A 23,942-nucleotide genomic window follows, 5' to 3' on the forward strand; every position below is an offset into this window, starting at 1 on the left:
GCTTGTCCAGTTTTATCAAAATTCATTCATCGTTATCTGTGTGACTGTTAGTGTAATACCATGAATGTGACAGATAGCAATTATAGTAGTGATGACCTATGGTATTATATAGTAATTAACATCATGCAATTCAAATCATGGGCTATTCTCACCCAACATTAAATCCCTTTGAGGAACACATCAGACTTCCCCATCCTTCCACACTACCCAACAAGTGCACCCAGGTCCTTGAGCAAAAGCAGTCCCATGGATGGGCTTGCCTTTGCCTGAGCCAGGAACAGCCCAGACTGTCTGACCCTGAATGCTTTTTATGTGCACTACGGGGACTTTATTCCCTTCTACAGTAAGTAACAGGTTTGATTGGGCAGGTCTGTCTTGGTTGGCAGAACCCCTTGTGTTGACTAACCAGGTGGCCTTTGCCACATGTGTATCCCAATTTTTGAATGTCCCAGCTCCCTCTATGTTCAGTGCGCTCTTTAACAGGCCATTATATGCTCGATTTTCCCAGAGGCTGGTGCATGATAGGGGATGTGATATGCCCACTCAATTCTGCGCTCTTTGGCCCAGGTGTCTATGAGGTTGTTTCAGAAATAAGTCCATTGTCTGACTCAATTCTTCACGGGGTGCCATGTTGCCACAGGACTTGTTTTTCATGTGTTCGGGGCAGTGGCATGGGGCACAGGGTGTGTTTCCAGCCATCTGGTGGTTGCTCCCACCATTGTAAGTACATGGCGCTTGCTGTTGCAGGTTTGAGGGAGCGTGACATAATCAGTCTGCCAGACCTCCCCATAGTTATATTTCAGCCATTGTCCTCCATACCTGAGAGGCTTTAACCGTTCGGCTTGCTTGATTGCAGCATGTGTTTCACAATCCTGAATAACCTGTCCAGTACTGTCCATGGTCTGGACCACTGCTCAACCAAAAGCCCACCTATATGTTTCATCTCTTCCTTGATGGCGTGAGGTGTCATGGACCCACTGATCTATAAATAATTCACCCTTCTCTTACCAGTTCAGATCCACCTCAGCCACTTCAGTCTTAACAGCCGGATCCACCTGCTGGTTGTTTTGGTGTTCTTCAGTGGCCCGATACTTGAGTAAGTGAGCATGTGTGGCGTACTTTTACGACCAGGTTCTATACCAGGGCTGCAATGTCTTGCTAAAATACAGGAAGTTTCTTTCTTCCTTCCTTCCTTTCTTCTTTCTAGACTGTGTTAGTTTAACTGTGAGGAATGGGAAGCTGAATTATTCAGATTTACATCTTTTTTTTCCTTTTGTTTAGTTTCTTTTGTTTTTGTTTGTTAGTTTAAAGGAAGTTGGAGCACACAGCTATAATTTGCGTGCCTAGAGAACCTATGGCCTCTCACCAGCCCAGCGAGTCGGTGTTAAAATGCTCTCTGCACAGTGCAAGGCCGCCCTCTGTTGGTAAACGAGGCGGCAGCAAAACGGAACACTTTCTTTTTTCTTTCTTTCTTTCTTTCTTTCTTTCTTTTTTTTCTTTCTTTCTTTCTTTCTTTCTTTCTTTCTTTCTTTCTTTCTTTCTTTCTTTCTTTCTTTCTTTCTTTCTTTCTTTCTTTCTTTCTTTCTTTCTTTCTTTCTCTCTTTCTCTCTTTCTCTCTTTCTCTCTTTCTCTCTTTCTCTCTTTCTCTCTTTCTCTCTTTCTCTCTTTCTCTCTTTCTCTCTTTCTCTCTTTCTTTCTCTTTCTTTCTCTCTTTCTTTCTCTCTTTCTTTCTTTCTTTCTTTCTCTCTTTCTTTCTCTCTTTCTTTCTTTCTTTTTCTTTCTTTCTTTTTCTTTCTTTCCTGCCTTCCTTCCTTCCTGCCTGCCTGCCTCCCTCCCTCCCTCCCACCCTGTCTTTCTCCCTTCCCTTCCCTTCCCTTCCCTTCCCTTCCCTTCCCTTCCCTTCCCTTCCCTTCCCTTCCCTTCCCTTCCCTTCCCTTCCCTTCCCTTCCCTTCCCTTCCCTTCCCTTCCCTTCCCTTCCCTTCCCTTCCCTTCCCTTCCTTCCCTTCCCTTCCCTTCCCTTCCCTTCCCTTCCCTTCCCTTCCCTTCCCTTCCCTTCCCTTCCCTTCCCTTCCCTTCCCTTCCCTTCCCTTCCCTTCCCTTCCCTTCCCTTCTTTCCATCTTCAATTGTTTCCTTGTTTCCTTCTTTCATTTTTTCCTTCTTCCTACGTTTCTAGAAAGACCTTACACTTCTCACACAAATCCATTATGGTTTCTTGCTATTGTTGTTTTTTGCTATGTTCGTTTTCCAATTGCCAGGCCCTTCTGGGGTCCTGGCTGAACTTCCTTAATTATCATCTCTTTTGACAGTTTTTCGTCTTTGCTGCTGTGTAACCTGAGTCCCTGAAGCAGCCACTGGACTCACGGGTCCTTTCAATGACACGCGGCTGCTCACTCACACTCTGTGCCCCAAAATAACCTGGCCTGAGCTGGGGATATCCACAACACCCCAGTGCTGCGACTGGCCCGTTGGAGCCCCTGCTAGCCTCCATGGAGGCAGACAGATGCTCTGGTTCCCCAAAGGTTGGCCCTGCTCCTGGAGCAATTTGAGGGGACAGAGTCCAAAAGTCCACTCTTTTTCACAAAATTTATTATGTGCTCCACTAGGTCTTAGCATGAAATGTTTTATCTACTCTGCACCGATACGTTTGCAGATATACAGGTATTTAGTTACTTTGTCTTACGAATGCAAATATGCATATACAATTACATGTAAGAAAATACATGCATGCATGTATATAAAATAGCGTGTCTGCGTAGAAAACCACTGTGTATATTTACACATACTTGCATTTATTTGTAGATATACATACACGTGTCCGGACTTGCACACACTGCACGTATCGTAGATAGATATTTTCACATTTAGCGCTTCCCGGCCGAAAGGCAGCGAGCCACGAATCAGCGGGCGAGCACATGACATGTTGCTCGAACAGCACGCAGCCAATCAGAGAGGCACTGTGAGATGAGTGCTCCCTCATCGCCACAAAATGTCAGCCCCCAGTGTGTTGCACGGGGAGGGAGTTCTTGTTCCCGTGGCCACTGCATAAGCCAGACACATAGGCCGGTTTGGGCTACCAGTCACAAGAGAAGGCATAATTGGGAGGAGGCAGGGGGGTTCTGCCTGCTGGAGGGTAAGACTGGTGGGAGGTTCTTGGAAGCCTGGGAGGGGTGACAGAGGGTGCTGGTGGCCTGCTGCAAGAGGTGTCTCAGTAACCCACCTGAGCTTCTGGCCGAGCCAAGTCGTCTGCAGGTCCCTCCAGGTGGTTGGCGTGGTTTTTGTCATGTGAGTTTCAAGACGATCCTGAGGAACGTCTCTTCTAAGGAAAGCCAGCGCTGCCATCTGCCCTGTCTGTGGAGCATGTTGCTGTCCTCGGCTTGCTGCAGAATGAGAGTGCTGAGCCCTCAGGGGATGCTTGGCTTCCAAGTGGTGTTGCTCCTTTGTGGCCGGTGGCAAGGAGGACAGTGCTGAGAGCTCGAGGTAGTGCCTTCAGTAGCTCTGCTCTTCAGAGCCAGCTGGGCTTCTGTTCCTTGGCAAAAATCAGCTGCACTCATTTCTCCCAGAAATGTTGCATCAGGAGTTTGGCAGTGCAAGTGAGGACTTTTTCCAGCAAATGCAAGGCAATCTTGGCAGCAGCAGTTGAACTTGTTTCTCTGAGTATGTGGAGCCTCGGCTGCTGTCAGCACTGCGGGGAACAGCATCAGCGTTGCAAGGCAAGATCTGGCACAGGCTGTCATGGCGCACTTCCTTTATGGAGCCCTATAGAGTGTTTAGTCTTAGCCACAGATTCAGCTGTTTGCCCCTTGCTTTTTCAACTTTATTGCTTAGCACAGTATTGCATACGGGGAAGCACAGGAAAATGCTCACCTGATTGTTTTAAAGACTGATGTTTGTTTTCATTTCCAGCAGGTGGTGCCACTGAGAGAAGGAGTGTGCTATCCTGGCCCTTCGCTGAGTTACACAGCTCTGCTGCTGCCAGTGCACTTGGGCAGTGGGGATTTAACAGCAGAAGAGCACTCTTTGGCCAGCATCTGATGGCTGTAGGGAAGATGGCGCACTGTGCAAGCAGATCCAGTAGAGAAAGGCTGGTAAGGGAGTATCTGTCCCTCTGGCTTTGTCAGAGAGGCAGCATTCTCAGGAGAGATACCGTGGACCTCAGGAGATGTGTGATTTAGTTGTTTTCCTCCCGGCACATGCTTTTGACAGGCATGGCTTTCAGGTTAGTTGCCAGCACAAAAGTGGAAGGAGCCAATGGTAGGAGAGTTGTCAGTTCTTTTGGAAGAAGGCTCCAGGGGAGACAACCCACTGCCAGGAATAAGGAAGTTTCATCTGGTCCTTTGAATGAATCTTTGAGATCTTCTGGAAATTCTTCAAATTACTCCTCAGTACCAGAAGCCTCCATGTTTTTCTGTGTTTCCAGGAAAATCCTCAGGCACGGGCTAACACTGACACATCTCTAAATACTGTCGTTGGGCTAAGAAGGTTCTTTGACAGTTTCCTGCCACTGAGTTTTCCAAAAGTCTGGCTGTGTTATTTCTTTCCCCCCTCATTTGAAGCAATCTTTGCAGTACAGTCATCCCGGGGCAATGAATGGTTTTAAATTAAAAGAGGGGAGATTTAGATTAGAGGCCAGGAGGAAATTCTTCACTCAGAGGTTTGGCCTGAATGACCCCAAAGCACTGAGGATCTCTATTTTTACTGCTGTACTTCAGTGCACAAATGGGGCCTCTCTTAGGTAAATACTAGCAACACTTCCCTCTGGGTGAGGTACTTGATAAGGCAGGGGAACGGTTTTTAATCATGCAGATTTCCATGAATTCTGGCCTCCTAAATTTCAGCAGTGGAGCCAGCTGTGGACTGACATGCTCCTGGCAGAGCCATTCTCCTTGTTAGATCTTACCTCTTGAGCTCAAAATTGTTTTTGTTACTTTGGTTCTTTAGCTTTCAAAAGCTGCAGCTTATGGGTGTATCCTTTGATTACTCAGTTTTGACAAACATATACGAGTTTCATTTTTTCATGCTGCTTTTTGACATATGAAAGCAAACTTTATTACGCTAAATAACAGAGGACCGGGGCACAAAGTGGCTATTTTGGAAATCATCTTGTAATTATAGATTAACTTGAAGGAGAAAAGAAGGCGGTCTCTTTTAGGTGTAGTTAATATAGCTAAGCATATTTTTACATGGTAGTAAAAAATAATAATTTGTCAAAGTCTTTCAACAGAAAGAGAGCGTGGCACTTAGGTATGTCAAACAACTTGATCCCAGCTATATAAATCACAGTAAAAATTCATCTGGAAGAAGTCTCAGATACTGGAAATTTGTTAAAGAGTAATCATAGAATCACAGAATACCCTGAGTTTGAAGGACCCACAAGAATCCACACAGGACCACCCAACAACCAGACCCTATGTCTGAGAGTGCTGTCCAAATGCTTCTTGAACTCCAGCAGACTCAGTCTCATGACCGTGCCTTGGGGAGCCTGTTCCAGTGCTCGACCACCCTCTCAGTGAAGAATCTTTTCCTAACACCCAGCCTGAACCTCCCCTGTCACAGCTCCGTGCCTTTCCCTCGGGTCCTGTCGCTGTCCCCAGAGAGCAGAGATCAGCGCCTGCCCCACTGCTCCCCCTTGGGTGGATACCGGAGGCTACGATGCGATCTCCCCTCAGCCTACTCTGCTCTAGGCTGAACAAACCAAGTGACTTTAACCGCTCCTCATACATCTTGCCCTCTACACCCTTCACCATCTGCATAGCCATCCTTTGGACACTCTCTAATAGGTTTGAGTCCTTCTTATATTGTGGTGCCCAAACCCACACATGATACTCAAGTGGAGTCTGCACCAGCACTGATTAGGGCGGCACAATCCCTTCCCGCAACATTCTGATTGTGAATTCTGATGGTGAATCTGGGTGGCAACATTGCCAGTTGTCTGCTTGCATTACCATAAAATCCCACAGCAGGAATTTATTTGGTGAATTTATAAGGAGTAAATATTATTGAATAAAGTAAATATATCTTTACATATAGGTAAGCTTGCAATTCCGTATGTCAACTATGGGAAAGTCTTCAGAAAAGGCAGGTAACAAGGCTATGTAATTACACTACTTACTTTCTGTGGTAACTTTTTATGTATTTATTTATTTAGAATTCTTTTCACCCTGTCATTAAAAGAATATTGACTAGTTGTGCTCTTCAGCCATTGGTGCTTTCTTTCCTTGATAAAGATCACCTTATAACCACAAGTTCTGGTTGTAAACAAGGATTCCGTTGTCTCAGCTCTGGGCACTCATTTAACCACTTAGCACAGTGGGTTCTGGCTTAGGACTGTGGTCAGTAGTGTAGAAGGCAGTGATAAAATAAATAGTGTTACTATTAATATGGGATATTGATAAACCTCCTTAAAATATTCTCTTTACCTGTCTGTCTACATTTTATCTCAAGTCATTTCCCAGCCCTGTAAAGTAAAAGGAACCGTTTTCCTGACACTGTCACTAGATAGCTAGTTACTAGGGAATCAGATCGTGGGAAGCTCAGAAACTAAAAAGGCACCATTCTTTATTTCTTAGTTTGGTCTTCATTTCTTAAAATTCACAGAAACATATAATTATTTGGGGTGGAAAAGACCTTTATGATCACTGTGTCCAACCATTAGCCTAGCACTCTCAGTCCACTGCTAAACCATATCCCTAAGTGCCACATCCCCACATGTCTTAGCTACCTCCAGGGATGGCGACTCCACTACCTCCGTGGGCAGCATGTTCCAATGACCAACCAACCTCTTCATGAATAAATTCTTGCCGATAGACAATCTAAACCTCTGTTGGGGCAACTTGATGCCATTGCCTTATCACTTGTCACCTGAGAAATGAGACTGACACACTCAGTAAGAAAAAAGGGTTAATGCTAGGAGAAGGAGTTAGTGTTAGCATTAGTAAGACAAACTGAGAGAAAAGATAGAAAAAAAGTTAGTTTGGGGGAGAAAGAAGAGATTGGAGACCTAAAAGAGGCAGTTGACGGGCTGTGCTCCTTCTCCTCTACCAAGACAGGGACTCCCTCTTGTTAAGCCTTGCGCCTCCATCTTTTGGTCGGGAATAGATTTGACTAGTGCTATGATCATATAAAAAGCTTGTGGGTTGAGACAAAGACAGTTTAATCAGACAAAAAAGGAAGAGACATAATAATATGTACAAAGCAGGTGATGTACAATGCCCTTGCTCACCACCCACTGACTAATGCCCAGCCCATCCCCAAGCAGCTGTCCTTCTCCTACTACAGCCCGCTACGCCATGAAATTGTTCAGCATGACACCACATGGTATGGAACATCCCTTTGGCCAACCTGGGTCAGCTGTCCCAGCTGAGTCCCTTCCCAGCTTCTTGTGCACTCCCAGCCTCCTCGCTGGTGGGGTGCTATGGGAAGCTGAAAAGTCCTTGACTTAGTGTAAGCACTGCTTCGCAACAGCTAAAACTTCAGCATGTTACCGGCATTATTCTCATGCTAAATCCAAAACACAGCACCATACCAGCTACCAGGAGGACAATGAACCCTATCCTAGCTGAAACCAGGACAATACCAACCCCTTATTCCATACCATGTATGTCATGCTCAGGTCCCACACTTTCCAGTATTTTCCAATTAATCACCACTTTTCATATACGTATATGAAACGTCCACTGAGTTTGTTTAGTCTGTGAATGACTTTGGGCTCCATCTCTCACAACAATCTTTCAGTGCAGAAGAGATGGTGTGTGGTGTTGGATCGTCGCATGCTGAATCTTGTTCTGATTCCATCACACCGCTGTGCTTGTCCAGTTTTATCAAAATTCATTCATCGTTATCTGTGTGACTGTTAGTGTAATACCATGAATGTGACAGATAGCAATTATAGTAGTGATGACCTATGGTATTATATAGTAATTAACATCATGCAATTCAAATCATGGGCTATTCTCACCCAACATTAAATCCCTTTGAGGAACACATCAGACTTCCCCATCCTTCCACACTACCCAACAAGTGCACCCAGGTCCTTGAGCAAAAGCAGTCCCATGGATGGGCTTGCCTTTGCCTGAGCCAGGAACAGCCCAGACTGTCTGACCCTGAATGCTTTTTATGTGCACTACGGGGACTTTATTCCCTTCTACAGTAAGTAACAGGTTTGATTGGGCAGGTCTGTCTTGGTTGGCAGAACCCCTTGTGTTGACTAACCAGGTGGCCTTTGCCACATGTGTATCCCAATTTTTGAATGTCCCAGCTCCCTCTATGTTCAGTGCGCTCTTTAACAGGCCATTATATGCTCGATTTTCCCAGAGGCTGGTGCATGATAGGGGATGTGATATGCCCACTCAATTCTGCGCTCTTTGGCCCAGGTGTCTATGAGGTTGTTTCAGAAATAAGTCCATTGTCTGACTCAATTCTTCACGGGGTGCCATGTTGCCACAGGACTTGTTTTTCATGTGTTCGGGGCAGTGGCATGGGGCACAGGGTGTGTTTCCAGCCATCTGGTGGTTGCTCCCACCATTGTAAGTACATGGCGCTTGCTGTTGCAGGTTTGAGGGAGCGTGACATAATCAGTCTGCCAGACCTCCCCATAGTTATATTTCAGCCATTGTCCTCCATACCTGAGAGGCTTTAACCGTTCGGCTTGCTTGATTGCAGCATGTGTTTCACAATCCTGAATAACCTGTCCAGTACTGTCCATGGTCTGGACCACTGCTCAACCAAAAGCCCACCTATATGTTTCATCTCTTCCTTGATGGCGTGAGGTGTCATGGACCCACTGATCTATAAATAATTCACCCTTCTCTTACCAGTTCAGATCCACCTCAGCCACTTCAGTCTTAACAGCCGGATCCACCTGCTGGTTGTTTTGGTGTTCTTCAGTGGCCCGATACTTGAGTAAGTGAGCATGTGTGGCGTACTTTTACGACCAGGTTCTATACCAGGGCTGCAATGTCTTGCTAAAATACAGGAAGTTTCTTTCTTCCTTCCTTCCTTTCTTCTTTCTAGACTGTGTTAGTTTAACTGTGAGGAATGGGAAGCTGAATTATTCAGATTTACATCTTTTTTTTCCTTTTGTTTAGTTTCTTTTGTTTTTGTTTGTTAGTTTAAAGGAAGTTGGAGCACACAGCTATAATTTGCGTGCCTAGAGAACCTATGGCCTCTCACCAGCCCAGCGAGTCGGTGTTAAAATGCTCTCTGCACAGTGCAAGGCCGCCCTCTGTTGGTAAACGAGGCGGCAGCAAAACGGAACACTTTCTTTTTTTCTTTTCTTTCTTTCTTTCCTTTCTTTCTTTTTTTTCTTTCTTTCTTTCTTTCTTTCTTTCTTTCTTTCTTTCTTTCTTTCTTTCTTTCTTTCTTTCTTTCTTTCTTTCTTTCTTTCTCTCTTTCTCTCTTTCTCTCTTTCTCTCTTTCTCTCTTTCTCTCTTTCTCTCTTTCTCTCTTTCTCTCTTTCTTTCTCTTTCTTTCTCTCTTTCTTTCTCTCTTTCTTTCTTTCTTTCTTTCTCTCTTTCTTTCTCTCTTTCTTTCTTTCTTTTTCTTTCTTTCTTTTTCTTTCTTTCCTGCCTTCCTTCCTTCCTGCCTGCCTGCCTCCCTCCCTCCCTCCCACCCTGTCTTTCTCCCTTCCCTTCCCTTCCCTTCCCTTCCCTTCCCTTCCCTTCCCTTCCCTTCCCTTCCCTTCCCTTCCCTTCCCTTCCCTTCCCTTCCCTTCCCTTCCCTTCCCTTCCCTTCCCTTCCCTTCCCTTCCCTTCCCTTCCCTTCCCTTCCCTTCCCTTCCCTTCCCTTCCCTTCCCTTCCCTTCCCTTCCCTTCCCTTCCCTTCCCTTCCCTTCCCTTCCCTTCCCTTCCCTTCCCTTCCCTTCCCTTCCCTTCCCTTCCCTTCCCTTCCCTTCCCTTCCCTTCCCTTCCCTTCCCTTCCCTTCCCTTCCCTTCCCTTCCCTTCCCTTCCCTTCCCTTCCCTTCCCTTCCCTTCCCTTCTTTCCATCTTCAATTGTTTCCTTGTTTCCTTCTTTCATTTTTTCCTTCTTCCTACGTTTCTAGAAAGACCTTACACTTCTCACACAAATCCATTATGGTTTCTTGCTATTGTTGTTTTTTGCTATGTTCGTTTTCCAATTGCCAGGCCCTTCTGGGGTCCTGGCTGAACTTCCTTAATTATCATCTCTTTTGACAGTTTTTCGTCTTTGCTGCTGTGTAACCTGAGTCCCTGAAGCAGCCACTGGACTCACGGGTCCTTTCAATGACACGCGGCTGCTCACTCACACTCTGTGCCCCAAAATAACCTGGCCTGAGCTGGGGATATCCACAACACCCCAGTGCTGCGACTGGCCCGTTGGAGCCCCTGCTAGCCTCCATGGAGGCAGACAGATGCTCTGGTTCCCCAAAGGTTGGCCCTGCTCCTGGAGCAATTTGAGGGGACAGAGTCCAAAAGTCCACTCTTTTTCACAAAATTTATTATGTGCTCCACTAGGTCTTAGCATGAAATGTTTTATCTACTCTGCACCGATACGTTTGCAGATATACAGGTATTTAGTTACTTTGTCTTACGAATGCAAATATGCATATACAATTACATGTAAGAAAATACATGCATGCATGTATATAAAATAGCGTGTCTGCGTAGAAAACCACTGTGTATATTTACACATACTTGCATTTATTTGTAGATATACATACACGTGTCCGGACTTGCACACACTGCACGTATCGTAGATAGATATTTTCACATTTAGCGCTTCCCGGCCGAAAGGCAGCGAGCCACGAATCAGCGGGCGAGCACATGACATGTTGCTCGAACAGCACGCAGCCAATCAGAGAGGCACTGTGAGATGAGTGCTCCCTCATCGCCACAAAATGTCAGCCCCCAGTGTGTTGCACGGGGAGGGAGTTCTTGTTCCCGTGGCCACTGCATAAGCCAGACACATAGGCCGGTTTGGGCTACCAGTCACAAGAGAAGGCATAATTGGGAGGAGGCAGGGGGGTTCTGCCTGCTGGAGGGTAAGACTGGTGGGAGGTTCTTGGAAGCCTGGGAGGGGTGACAGAGGGTGCTGGTGGCCTGCTGCAAGAGGTGTCTCAGTAACCCACCTGAGCTTCTGGCCGAGCCAAGTCGTCTGCAGGTCCCTCCAGGTGGTTGGCGTGGTTTTTGTCATGTGAGTTTCAAGACGATCCTGAGGAACGTCTCTTCTAAGGAAAGCCAGCGCTGCCATCTGCCCTGTCTGTGGAGCATGTTGCTGTCCTCGGCTTGCTGCAGAATGAGAGTGCTGAGCCCTCAGGGGATGCTTGGCTTCCAAGTGGTGTTGCTCCTTTGTGGCCGGTGGCAAGGAGGACAGTGCTGAGAGCTCGAGGTAGTGCCTTCAGTAGCTCTGCTCTTCAGAGCCAGCTGGGCTTCTGTTCCTTGGCAAAAATCAGCTGCACTCATTTCTCCCAGAAATGTTGCATCAGGAGTTTGGCAGTGCAAGTGAGGACTTTTTCCAGCAAATGCAAGGCAATCTTGGCAGCAGCAGTTGAACTTGTTTCTCTGAGTATGTGGAGCCTCGGCTGCTGTCAGCACTGCGGGGAACAGCATCAGCGTTGCAAGGCAAGATCTGGCACAGGCTGTCATGGCGCACTTCCTTTATGGAGCCCTATAGAGTGTTTAGTCTTAGCCACAGATTCAGCTGTTTGCCCCTTGCTTTTTCAACTTTATTGCTTAGCACAGTATTGCATACGGGGAAGCACAGGAAAATGCTCACCTGATTGTTTTAAAGACTGATGTTTGTTTTCATTTCCAGCAGGTGGTGCCACTGAGAGAAGGAGTGTGCTATCCTGGCCCTTCGCTGAGTTACACAGCTCTGCTGCTGCCAGTGCACTTGGGCAGTGGGGATTTAACAGCAGAAGAGCACTCTTTGGCCAGCATCTGATGGCTGTAGGGAAGATGGCGCACTGTGCAAGCAGATCCAGTAGAGAAAGGCTGGTAAGGGAGTATCTGTCCCTCTGGCTTTGTCAGAGAGGCAGCATTCTCAGGAGAGATACCGTGGACCTCAGGAGATGTGTGATTTAGTTGTTTTCCTCCCGGCACATGCTTTTGACAGGCATGGCTTTCAGGTTAGTTGCCAGCACAAAAGTGGAAGGAGCCAATGGTAGGAGAGTTGTCAGTTCTTTTGGAAGAAGGCTCCAGGGGAGACAACCCACTGCCAGGAATAAGGAAGTTTCATCTGGTCCTTTGAATGAATCTTTGAGATCTTCTGGAAATTCTTCAAATTACTCCTCAGTACCAGAAGCCTCTATGTTTTTCTGTGTTTCCAGGAAAATCCTCAGGCACGGGCTAACACTGACACATCTCTAAATACTGTCGTTGGGCTAAGAAGGTTCTTTGACAGTTTCCTGCCACTGAGTTTTCCAAAAGTCTGGCTGTGTTATTTCTTTCCCCCCTCATTTGAAGCAATCTTTGCAGTACAGTCATCCCGGGGCAATGAATGGTTTTAAATTAAAAGAGGGGAGATTTAGATTAGAGGCCAGGAGGAAATTCTTCACTCAGAGGTTTGGCCTGAATGACCCCAAAGCACTGAGGATCTCTATTTTTACTGCTGTACTTCAGTGCACAAATGGGGCCTCTCTTAGGTAAATACTAGCAACACTTCCCTCTGGGTGAGGTACTTGATAAGGCAGGGGAACGGTTTTTAATCATGCAGATTTCCATGAATTCTGGCCTCCTAAATTTCAGCAGTGGAGCCAGCTGTGGACTGACATGCTCCTGGCAGAGCCATTCTCCTTGTTAGATCTTACCTCTTGAGCTCAAAATTGTTTTTGTTACTTTGGTTCTTTAGCTTTCAAAAGCTGCAGCTTATGGGTGTATCCTTTGATTACTCAGTTTTGACAAACATATACGAGTTTCATTTTTTCATGCTGCTTTTTGACATATGAAAGCAAACTTTATTACGCTAAATAACAGAGGACCGGGGCACAAAGTGGCTATTTTGGAAATCATCTTGTAATTATAGATTAACTTGAAGGAGAAAAGAAGGCGGTCTCTTTTAGGTGTAGTTAATATAGCTAAGCATATTTTTACATGGTAGTAAAAAATAATAATTTGTCAAAGTCTTTCAACAGAAAGAGAGCGTGGCACTTAGGTATGTCAAACAACTTGATCCTAGCTATATAAATCACAGTAAAAATTCATCTGGAAGAAGTCTCAGATACTGGAAATTTGTTAAAGAGTAATCATAGAATCACAGAATACCCTGAGTTTGAAGGACCCACAAGAATCCACACAGGACCACCCAACAACCAGACCCTATGTCTGAGAGTGCTGTCCAAATGCTTCTTGAACTCCAGCAGACTCAGTCTCATGACCGTGCCTTGGGGAGCCTGTTCCAGTGCTCGACCACCCTCTCAGTGAAGAATCTTTTCCTAACACCCAGCCTGAACCTCCCCTGTCACAGCTCCGTGCCTTTCCCTCGGGTCCTGTCGCTGTCCCCAGAGAGCAGAGATCAGCGCCTGCCCCACTGCTCCCCCTTGGGTGGATACCGGAGGCTACGATGCGATCTCCCCTCAGCCTACTCTGCTCTAGGCTGAACAAACCAAGTGACTTTAACCGCTCCTCATACATCTTGCCCTCTACACCCTTCACCATCTGCATAGCCATCCTTTGGACACTCTCTAATAGGTTTGAGTCCTTCTTATATTGTGGTGCCCAAACCCACACATGATACTCAAGTGGAGTCTGCACCAGCACTGATTAGGGCGGCACAATCCCTTCCCGCAACATTCTGATTGTGAATTCTGATGGTGAATCTGGGTGGCAACATTGCCAGTTGTCTGCTTGCATTACCATAAAATCCCACAGCAGGAATTTATTTGGTGAATTTATAAGGAGTAAATATTATTGAATAAAGTAAATATATCTTTACATATAGGTAAGCTTGCAATTCCGTATGTCAACTATGGGAAAGTCTTCAGAAAAGGCAGGTAACAAGGCTATGTAATTACACTACTTACTTTCTGTGGTAACTTTTTATGTATTTATTTATTTAGAATTCTTTTCACCCTGTCATTAAAAGAATATTGACTAGTTGTGCTCTTCAGCCATTGGTGCTTTCTTTCCTTGATAAAGATCACCTTATAACCACAAGTTCTGGTTGTAAACAAGGATTCCGTTGTCTCAGCTCTGGGCACTCATTTAACCACTTAGCACAGTGGGTTCTGGCTTAGGACTGTGGTCAGTAGTGTAGAAGGCAGTGATAAAATAAATAGTGTTACTATTAATATGGGATATTGATAAACCTCCTTAAAATATTCTCTTTACCTGTCTGTCTACATTTTATCTCAAGTCATTTCCCAGCCCTGTAAAGTAAAAGGAACCGTTTTCCTGACACTGTCACTAGATAGCTAGTTACTAGGGAATCAGATCGTGGGAAGCTCAGAAACTAAAAAGGCACCATTCTTTATTTCTTAGTTTGGTCTTCATTTCTTAAAATTCACAGAAACATATAATTATTTGGGGTGGAAAAGACCTTTATGATCACTGTGTCCAACCATTAGCCTAGCACTCTCAGTCCACTGCTAAACCATATCCCTAAGTGCCACATCCCCACATGTCTTAGCTACCTCCAGGGATGGCGACTCCACTACCTCCGTGGGCAGCATGTTCCAATGACCAACCAACCTCTTCATGAATAAATTCTTGCCGATAGACAATCTAAACCTCTGTTGGGGCAACTTGATGCCATTGCCTTATCACTTGTCACCTGAGAAATGAGACTGACACACTCAGTAAGAAAAAAGGGTTAATGCTAGGAGAAGGAGTTAGTGTTAGCATTAGTAAGACAAACTGAGAGAAAAGATAGAAAAAAAGTTAGTTTGGGGGAGAAAGAAGAGATTGGAGACCTAAAAGAGGCAGTTGACGGGCTGTGCTCCTTCTCCTCTACCAAGACAGGGACTCCCTCTTGTTAAGCCTTGCGCCTCCATCTTTTGGTCGGGAATAGATTTGACTAGTGCTATGATCATATAAAAAGCTTGTGGGTTGAGACAAAGACAGTTTAATCAGACAAAAAAGGAAGAGACATAATAATATGTACAAAGCAGGTGATGTACAATGCCCTTGCTCACCACCCACTGACTAATGCCCAGCCCATCCCCAAGCAGCTGTCCTTCTCCTACTACAGCCCGCTACGCCATGAAATTGTTCAGCATGACACCACATGGTATGGAACATCCCTTTGGCCAACCTGGGTCAGCTGTCCCAGCTGAGTCCCTTCCCAGCTTCTTGTGCACTCCCAGCCTCCTCGCTGGTGGGGTGCTATGGGAAGCTGAAAAGTCCTTGACTTAGTGTAAGCACTGCTTCGCAACAGCTAAAACTTCAGCATGTTACCGGCATTATTCTCATGCTAAATCCAAAACACAGCACCATACCAGCTACCAGGAGGACAATGAACCCTATCCTAGCTGAAACCAGGACAATACCAACCCCTTATTCCATACCATGTATGTCATGCTCAGGTCCCACACTTTCCAGTATTTTCCAATTAATCACCACTTTTCATATACGTATATGAAACGTCCACTGAGTTTGTTTAGTCTGTGAATGACTTTGGGCTCCATCTCTCACAACAATCTTTCAGTGCAGAAGAGATGGTGTGTGGTGTTGGATCGTCGCATGCTGAATCTTGTTCTGATTCCATCACACCGCTGTGCTTGTCCAGTTTTATCAAAATTCATTCATCGTTATCTGTGTGACTGTTAGCGTAATACCATGAATGTGACAGATAGCAATTATAGTAGTGATGACCTATGGTATTATATAGTAATTAACATCATGCAATTCAAATCATGGGCTATTCTCACCCAACATTAAATCCCTTTGAGGAACACATCAGACTTCCCCATCCTTCCACACTACCCAACAAGTGCACCCAGGTCCTTGAGCAAAAGCAGTCCCATGGATGGGCTTGCCTTTGCCTGAGCCAGGAACAGCCCAGACTGTCTGACCCTGAATGCTTTTTATGTGCACTACGGGGACTTTATTCCCTTCTACAGTAAGTAACAGGTTTGATTGGGCAGGTCTGTCTTGGTTGGCAGAACCCCTTGTGTTGACTAACCAGGTGGCCTTTGCCACATGTGTATCCCAATTTTTGAATGTCCCAGCTCCCTCTATGTTCAGTGCGCTCTTTAACAGGCCATTATATGCTCGATTTTCCCAGAGGCTGGTGCATGATAGGGGATGTGATATGCCCACTCAATTCTGCGCTCTTTGGCCCAGGTGTCTATGAGGTTGTTTCAGAAATAAGTCCATTGTCTGACTCAATTCTTCACGGGGTGCCATGTTGCCACAGGACTTGTTTTTCATGTGTTCGGGGCAGTGGCATGGGGCACAGGGTGTGTTTCCAGCCATCTGGTGGTTGCTCCCACCATTGTAAGTACATGGCGCTTGCTGTTGCAGGTTTGAGGGAGCGTGACATAATCAGTCTGCCAGACCTCCCCATAGTTATATTTCAGCCATTGTCCTCCATACCTGAGAGGCTTTAACCGTTCGGCTTGCTTGATTGCAGCATGTGTTTCACAATCCTGAATAACCTGTCCAGTACTGTCCATGGTCTGGACCACTGCTCAACCAAAAGCCCACCTATATGTTTCATCTCTTCCTTGATGGCGTGAGGTGTCATGGACCCACTGATCTATAAATAATTCACCCTTCTCTTACCAGTTCAGATCCACCTCAGCCACTTCAGTCTTAACAGCCGGATCCACCTGCTGGTTGTTTTGGTGTTCTTCAGTGGCCCGATACTTGAGTAAGTGAGCATGTGTGGCGTACTTTTACGACCAGGTTCTATACCAGGGCTGCAATGTCTTGCTAAAATACAGGAAGTTTCTTTCTTCCTTCCTTCCTTTCTTCTTTCTAGACTGTGTTAGTTTAACTGTGAGGAATGGGAAGCTGAATTATTCAGATTTACATCTTTTTTTTTCTTTTGTTTAGTTTCTTTTGTTTTTGTTTGTTAGTTTAAAGGAAGTTGGAGCACACAGCTATAATTTGCGTGCCTAGAGAACCTATGGCCTCTCACCAGCCCAGCGAGTCGGTGTTAAAATGCTCTCTGCACAGTGCAAGGCCGCCCTCTGTTGGTAAACGAGGCGGCAGCAAAACGGAACACTTTCTTTTTTCCTTTTCTTTCTTTCTTTCCTTTCTTTCTTTTTTTCTTTTTCTTTCTTTCTTTCTTTCTTTCTTTCTTTCTTTCTTTCTTTCTTTCTTTCTTTCTTTCTTTCTTTCTTTCTTTCTTTCTTTCTCTTTCTTTCTTTCTCTCTTTCTTTCTTTCTTTCTTTCTTTCTCTCTTTCTTTCTTTCTCTCTTTCTCTCTTTCTTTCTCTCTTTCTTTCTCTCTTTCTTTCTTTCTTTCTTTCTTTCTTTCTCTCTTTCTCTCTTTCTTTCTTTCTTTCTTTTTCTTTCTTTCTTTTCTTTCTTTCCTGCCTTCCTTCCTTCCTGCCTGCCTGCCTCCCTCCCTCCCTCCCACCCTGTCTTTCTCCCTTCCCTTCCCTTCCCTTCCCTTCCCTTCCCTTCCCTTCCCTTCCCTTCCCTTCCCTTCCCTTCCCTTCCCTTCCCTTCCCTTCCCTTCCCTTCCCTTCCCTTCCCTTCCCTTCCCTTCCCTTCCCTTCCCTTCCCTTCCCTTCCCTTCCCTTCCCTTCCCTTCCCTTCCCTTCCCTTCCCTTCCCTTCCCTTCCCTTCCCTTCCCTTCCCTTCCCTTCCCTTCCCTTCCCTTCCCTTCCCTTCCCTTCCCTTCCCTTCCCTTCCCTTCCCTTCCCTTCCCTTCCCTTCCCTTCCCTTCCCTTCCCTTCCCTTCCCTTCCCTTCCCTTCCCTTCCCTTCCCTTCCCTTCCCTTCCCTTCCCTTCCCTTCCCTTCCCTTCCCTTCCCTTCCCTTCCCTTCCCTTCCCTTCCCTTCCCTTCCCTTCCCTTCCCTTCCCTTCCCTTCCCTTCCCTTCCCTTCCCTTCCCTTCCCTTCCCTTCCCTTCCCTTCCCTTCCCTTCCCTTTTCTTCTTTCCATCTTCAATTGTTTCCTTGTTTCCTTCTTTCATTTTTTCCTTCTTCCTACGTTTCTAGAAAGACCTTACACTTCTCACACAAATCCATTATGGTTTCTTGCTATTGTTGTTTTTTGCTATGTTCGTTTTCCAATTGCCAGGCCCTTCTGGGGTCCTGGCTGAACTTCCTTAATTATCATCTCTTTTGACAGTTTTTCGTCTTTGCTGCTGTGTAACCTGAGTCCCTGAAGCAGCCACTGGACTCACGGGTCCTTTCAATGACACGCGGCTGCTCACTCACACTCTGTGCCCCAAAATAACCTGGCCTGAGCTGGGGATATCCACAACACCCCAGTGCTGCGACTGGCCCGTTGGAGCCCCTGCTAGCCTCCATGGAGGCAGACAGATGCTCTGGTTCCCCAAAGGTTGGCCCTGCTCCTGGAGCAATTTGAGGGGACAGAGTCCAAAAGTCCACTCTTTTTCACAAAATTTATTATGTGCTCCACTAGGTCTTAGCATGAAATGTTTTATCTACTCTGCACCGATACGTTTGCAGATATACAGGTATTTAGTTACTTTGTCTTACGAATGCAAATATGCATATACAATTACATGTAAGAAAATACATGCATGCATGTATATAAAATAGCGTGTCTGCGTAGAAAACCACTGTGTATATTTACACATAATTGCATTTATTTGTAGATATACATACACGTGTCCGGACTTGCACACACTGCACGTATCGTAGATAGATATTTTCACATTTAGCGCTTCCCGGCCGAAAGGCAGCGAGCCACGAATCAGCGGGCGAGCACATGACATGTTGCTCGAACAGCACGCAGCCAATCAGAGAGGCACTGTGAGATGAGTGCTCCCTCATCGCCACAAAATGTCAGCCCCCAGTGTGTTGCACGGGGAGGGAGTTCTTGTTCCCGTGGCCACTGCATAAGCCAGACACATAGGCCGGTTTGGGCTACCAGTCACAAGAGAAGGCATAATTGGGAGGAGGCAGGGGGGTTCTGCCTGCTGGAGGGTAAGACTGGTGGGAGGTTCTTGGAAGCCTGGGAGGGGTGACAGAGGGTGCTGGTGGCCTGCTGCAAGAGGTGTCTCAGTAACCCACCTGAGCTTCTGGCCGAGCCAAGTCGTCTGCAGGTCCCTCCAGGTGGTTGGCGTGGTTTTTGTCATGTGAGTTTCAAGACGATCCTGAGGAACGTCTCTTCTAAGGAAAGCCAGCGCTGCCATCTGCCCTGTCTGTGGAGCATGTTGCTGTCCTCGGCTTGCTGCAGAATGAGAGTGCTGAGCCCTCAGGGGATGCTTGGCTTCCAAGTGGTGTTGCTCCTTTGTGGCCGGTGGCAAGGAGGACAGTGCTGAGAGCTCGAGGTAGTGCCTTCAGTAGCTCTGCTCTTCAGAGCCAGCTGGGCTTCTGTTCCTTGGCAAAAATCAGCTGCACTCATTTCTCCCAGAAATGTTGCATCAGGAGTTTGGCAGTGCAAGTGAGGACTTTTTCCAGCAAATGCAAGGCAATCTTGGCAGCAGCAGTTGAACTTGTTTCTCTGAGTATGTGGAGCCTCGGCTGCTGTCAGCACTGCGGGGAACAGCATCAGCGTTGCAAGGCAAGATCTGGCACAGGCTGTCATGGCGCACTTCCTTTATGGAGCCCTATAGAGTGTTTAGTCTTAGCCACAGATTCAGCTGTTTGCCCCTTGCTTTTTCAACTTTATTGCTTAGCACAGTATTGCATACGGGGAAGCACAGGAAAATGCTCACCTGATTGTTTTAAAGACTGATGTTTGTTTTCATTTCCAGCAGGTGGTGCCACTGAGAGAAGGAGTGTGCTATCCTGGCCCTTCGCTGAGTTACACAGCTCTGCTGCTGCCAGTGCACTTGGGCAGTGGGGATTTAACAGCAGAAGAGCACTCTTTGGCCAGCATCTGATGGCTGTAGGGAAGATGGCGCACTGTGCAAGCAGATCCAGTAGAGAAAGGCTGGTAAGGGAGTATCTGTCCCTCTGGCTTTGTCAGAGAGGCAGCATTCTCAGGAGAGATACCGTGGACCTCAGGAGATGTGTGATTTAGTTGTTTTCCTCCCGGCACATGCTTTTGACAGGCATGGCTTTCAGGTTAGTTGCCAGCACAAAAGTGGAAGGAGCCAATGGTAGGAGAGTTGTCAGTTCTTTTGGAAGAAGGCTCCAGGGGAGACAACCCACTGCCAGGAATAAGGAAGTTTCATCTGGTCCTTTGAATGAATCTGTGAGATCTTCTGGAAATTCTTCAAATTACTCCTCAGTACCAGAAGCCTCCATGTTTTTCTGTGTTTCCAGGAAAATCCTCAGGCACGGGCTAACACTGACACATCTCTAAATACTGTCGTTGGGCTAAGAAGGTTCTTTGACAGTTTCCTGCCACTGAGTTTTCCAAAAGTCTGGCTGTGTTATTTCTTTCCCCCCTCATTTGAAGCAATCTTTGCAGTACAGTCATCCCGGGGCAATGAATGGTTTTAAATTAAAAGAGGGGAGATTTAGATTAGAGGCCAGGAGGAAATTCTTCACTCAGAGGTTTGGCCTGAATGACCCCAAAGCACTGAGGATCTCTATTTTTACTGCTGTACTTCAGTGCACAAATGGGGCCTCTCTTAGGTAAATACTAGCAACACTTCCCTCTGGGTGAGGTACTTGACAAGGCAGGGGAACGGTTTTTAATCATGCAGATTTCCATGAATTCTGGCCTCCTAAATTTCAGCAGTGGAGCCAGCTGTGGACTGACATGCTCCTGGCAGAGCCATTCTCCTTGTTAGATCTTACCTCTTGAGCTCAAAATTGTTTTTGTTACTTTGGTTCTTTAGCTTTCAAAAGCTGCAGCTTATGGGTGTATCCTTTGATTACTCAGTTTTGACAAACATATACGAGTTTCATTTTTTCATGCTGCTTTTTGACATATGAAAGCAAACTTTATTACGCTAAATAACAGAGGACCGGGGCACAAAGTGGCTATTTTGGAAATCATCTTGTAATTATAGATTAACTTGAAGGAGAAAAGAAGGCGGTCTCTTTTAGGTGTAGTTAATATAGCCAAGCATATTTTTATATGGTAGTAAAAAATAATAATTTGTCAAAGTCTTTCAACAGAAAGAGAGCGTGGCACTTAGGTATGTCAAACAACTTGATCCTAGCTATATAAATCACAGTAAAAATTCATCTGGAAGAAGTCTCAGATACTGGAAATTTATTAAAGAGTAATCATAGAATCACAGAATACCCTGAGTTTGAAGGACCCACAAGAATCCACACAGGACCACCCAACAACCAGACCCTATGTCTGAGAGTGCTGTCCAAATGCTTCTTGAACTCCAGCAGACTCAGTCTCATGACCGTGCCTTGGGGAGCCTGTTCCAGTGCCCGACCACCCTCTCAGTGAAGAATCTTTTCCTAACACCCAGCCTGAACCTCCCCTGTCACAGCTCCGTGCCTTTCCCTCGGGTCCTGTCGCTGTCCCCAGAGAGCAGAGATCAGCGCCTGCCCCACTGCTCCCCCTTGGGTGGATACCGGAGGCTACGATGCGATCTCCCCTCAGCCTACTCTGCTCTAGGCTGAACAAACCAAGTGACTTTAACCGCTCCTCATACATCTTGCCCTCTACACCCTTCACCATCTGCATAGCCATCCTTTGGACACTCTCTAATAGGTTTGAGTCCTTCTTATATTGTGGTGCCCAAACCCACACATGATACTCAAGTGGAGTCTGCACCAGCACTGATTAGGGCGGCACAATCCCTTCCCGCAACATTCTGATTGTGAATTCTGATGGTGAATCTGGGTGGCAACACTGCCAGTTGTCTGCTTGCATTACCATAAAATCCCACAGCAGGAATTTATTTGGTGAATTTATAAGGAGTAAATATTATTGAATAAAGTAAATATATCTTTACATATAGGTAAGCTTGCAATTCCGTATGTCAACTATGGGAAAGTCTTCAGAAAAGGCAGGTAACAAGGCTATGTAATTACACTACTTACTTTCTGTGGTAACTTTTTATGTATTTATTTATTTAGAATTCTTTTCACCCTGTCATTAAAAGAATATTGACTAGTTGTGCTCTTCAGCCATTGGTGCTTTCTTTCCTTGATAAAGATCACCTTATAACCACAAGTTCTGGTTGTAAACAAGGATTCCGTTGTCTCAGCTCTGGGCACTCATTTAACCACTTAGCACAGTGGGTTCTGGCTTAGGACTGTGGTCAGTAGTGTAGAAGGCAGTGATAAAATAAATAGTGTTACTATTAATATGGGATATTGATAAACCTCCTTAAAATATTCTCTTTACCTGTCTGTCTACATTTTATCTCAAGTCATTTCCCAGCCCTGTAAAGTAAAAGGAACCGTTTTCCTGACACTGTCACTAGATAGCTAGTTACTAGGGAATCAGATCGTGGGAAGCTCAGAAACTAAAAAGGCACCATTCTTTATTTCTTAGTTTGGTCTTCATTTCTTAAAATTCACAGAAACATATAATTATTTGGGGTGGAAAAGACCTTTATGATCACTGTGTCCAACCATTAACCTAGCACTCTCAGTCCACTGCTAAACCATATCCCTAAGTGCCACATCCCCACATGTCTTAGCTACCTCCAGGGATGGCGACTCCACTACCTCCGTGGGCAGCATGTTCCAATGACCAACCAACCTTTTCATGAATAAATTCTTGCCGATAGACAATCTAAACCTCTGTTGGGGCAACTTGATGCCATTGCCTTATCACTTGTCACCTGAGAAATGAGACTGACACACTCAGTAAGAAAAAAGGGTTAATGCTAGGAGAAGGAGTTAGTGTTAGCATTAGTAAGACAAACTGAGAGAAAAGATAGAAAAAAAGTTAGTTTGGGGGAGAAAGAAGAGATTGGAGACCTAAAAGAGGCAGTTGACGGGCTGTGCTCCTTCTCCTCTACTAAGACAGGGACTCACAGAATCACAGAATCACAGAATCGTCTAGGTTGGAAGAGAACTCTAAGATCATCTAGTCCTACCTCAGCCCTAACACTAACAAGTCCTACACTAAACAATATCACTAAGGGCTACATCTAAACGTCTTTTAAAGACCTCCAGGGATGGTGACTCAACCACCTCCCAGGGCATTCCATTCCAATGCCTAACAACCCTTTCAGTAAAGAAGTTCTTCCTAACATCCAACCTAAACCTCCCCTGGAGTAACTTTAGCCCATTCCCCCTCATTCTGTCACCAGGCACATGGGAGAATAGACCAATCCCCACCTCGCTACAGTCTCCTTTAAGGTCCCTATAGAGAGCGATGAGGTCTCCCCTGAGCCTCCTCTTCTCCAGGCTAAACAACCCCAGCTCCCTCAGCCGCTCCTCGTAAGACTTGTTCTCCAGACCCCTCACCAGCTTCGTTGCCCTTCTCTGGACTCTCTCAAGCACCTCCATGTCCTTCTTGTAGCGAGGGGCCCAAAACTGAACACAGTACTCGAGGTGCGGCCTCACCAGAGCCAAGTTCAGGGGGACAATCACCTCCCTAGACCTGCTGGCCACACTGTTTCTTATGCAAGCCAGGATGCTGTTGGCCTTCTTGGCCACCTGAGCACACTGCTGGCTCATATTCAGCTGCCTATCAACCAATACTCCCAGGTCCTTCTCGGCCAGGCAGCTTTCCAACCACTCATCTCCCAGCCTGTAGCGCTGCTTGGGGTTGTTACGCCCCAGGTGCAGGACCCGGCACTTGGCCTTGTTGAACTTCATGCAGTTGACCTCAGCCCATCGGTCCAGCCTATCCAGATCCTCCTGCAGAGCCTTCCTTCCCTCGAGCAGATTGACACACGCGCCTAACTTGGTGTCATCTGCAAACTTACTGAGGGTGCACTCGATCCCCTCATCCAGGTCATCGATAAAGATATTAAAGAGGACTGGCCCCAGTACTGAGCCCTGGGGGACTCCACTAGTGACCGGCCT

At 46.1% G+C, this 23,942-nt stretch overlaps 2 long non-coding RNA genes across 2 annotated transcripts; both read left to right on the forward strand.

Annotated features, from left to right (window-relative positions):
- Nucleotides 1–2,114: 2,114 nt before the first annotated feature.
- Nucleotides 2,115–6,184, forward strand: LOC310891596. Its single transcript, XR_014577644.1, has 2 exons — nt 2,115–3,132; nt 3,906–6,184. It is a non-coding gene; the product is annotated as an uncharacterized lncRNA (long non-coding RNA).
- A 4,818-nt stretch (nt 6,185–11,002) lies between these two features.
- On the forward strand, nt 11,003–22,071 carry LOC310891597. The gene is made up of 2 exons (XR_014577645.1): nt 11,003–16,764; nt 19,793–22,071. It is a non-coding gene; the product is annotated as an uncharacterized lncRNA (long non-coding RNA).
- Nucleotides 22,072–23,942: the final 1,871 nt, after the last annotated feature.

The sequence above is a fragment of the Anser anser genome (assembly GCF_964211835.1).
Source record: "Anser anser genome assembly, contig: HAP1_SCAFFOLD_260, whole genome shotgun sequence".
NCBI classification, from domain to species: Eukaryota; Metazoa; Chordata; class Aves; order Anseriformes; family Anatidae; genus Anser; species Anser anser.